The sequence below is a fragment of the Piliocolobus tephrosceles genome, chromosome 15, assembly GCF_002776525.5.
Source record: "Piliocolobus tephrosceles isolate RC106 chromosome 15, ASM277652v3, whole genome shotgun sequence".
Lineage (NCBI taxonomy): Eukaryota > Metazoa > Chordata > Mammalia > Primates > Cercopithecidae > Piliocolobus > Piliocolobus tephrosceles.
In genome coordinates, this window is record NC_045448.1 from 70281086 (window position 1) to 70282535 (window position 1450).

Below are 1450 nucleotides of genomic sequence, written 5' to 3' on the forward strand. Positions count from 1 at the left end.
GACAGAGAGGGTAGGAGGGAAATGAGAGAGACTGCTAATGGGTACAGGATTTTTTTTTGAGGTGATACAAGCATTCCAAAATTGATTGTGGTGATGGTTGCACAACTCTGTGAATATACAAAAAACTGTTGAATTGTACACTTCACACAGGTAAACCGGTATGTGAATATCTCGACAAAGCTATTGATAAAAAAAAAAGAGATCCTTTTGTAGTTCATGGGCATAATGATTGGGTATTCACATACATGTGTGAGATGTGCCACACTCAAACCTTGTTATGACCTCAGCACATTACCCAGCTGACCTGAAAGAAAAAGGAAAAAAGAAAAGTCCCATAAAGGTGTTATAGATTGATTTAGTCTAATGTACAAAATACTCTGGCCTATCTGTGGAGAACTGGGCAGGATATCCGGTGATGTGATGTAGGGGGATGCTGTGGCAACATTTATGTCAGTTCTTCTCTCTCTTTTTTGTCTCTTTTGTACTTTTCTTCACCTCTCCACACGGCATATTATCCATTCTTTATTATCAGTTTTCTGTTGACCCAACAACGTGGATAACAAAGTGACTGAAGACTCATTCTCATTACTCCCAAGGCCATGGCAGCTGAGCCATTCTTCCTATCTAGATGGGACTTGCTGCTGCACCCGGAATCAGCAGTTGATCTTGGCTGGGCTGTCTCATGTATTGGGGACTGACTGGAACTTGTGGGACTAGGATGGTCTCTGCTTTTCTGTCTTTGCATTCCTCCAGTGGGCTAGCTGGGACAAGAGATGCATGCTGGGGCAGAGATGCACTGGTGAGCATGCAGAAATGCACAGGTGCTTTTCAAGTCCCTGCTCGTCTCATGTCTGATAACATTCCATTGGCCTGAGTATGTTCCCAGAGGAATGTTCAGTAACAGGAGGAAGGGACAACAAAATTACAAGGCAAAGAGTGTGAAGCTAGGTAGCCTTTAATTGGGGCCATCAATACAATGTATGGACCGGTTTATAAGTTCATGCTTATCTGTTTTATAAACTCTAGGTTGTTTACTAAAGATTATGAATTCAGTCATTTCCCCCTCCAAGTGAAATTTTTTTCTATTTTTATTTGTTATTACAGAAGTATAAGGAATGAGTAAGAGAATATAGACAAGCTAAATGAAGACAAAGAAGTACGATATATGGCATGGTGGCTCACGCCTATAATCCCAGCACTTTAGGAGGCTGAGGTGGGAGGATTGCTTGAGACCAGGAGTTAAGACCAGCCTGGGGCAACATTGTGAGACCCTGTCTCTACAAAAAATTAAAAAAAAAAAAAAAGCATGAATTGTCCCTTTCCTAGAGACAATCACTCTTGAGATACAGTCTTCCAGATATTTCTCTCTACATTTATATATAGGTAAATATACACATATATGTCTTTCTCATTATATGTATGTATAGATACATACATATATGTGTATAAT

General features: G+C 40.1%; 1 non-coding gene across 1 annotated transcript; it reads left to right on the top strand.

The window, feature by feature from the left end:
- The first annotated feature begins 201 nt into the window (after positions 1–201).
- Positions 202–305, top strand: LOC111550631. Its single transcript, XR_002734128.1, has one exon. It is a non-coding gene; the product is annotated as a small nucleolar RNA U13 (small nucleolar RNA).
- The last annotated feature ends 1145 nt before the right edge of the window (positions 306–1450 follow it).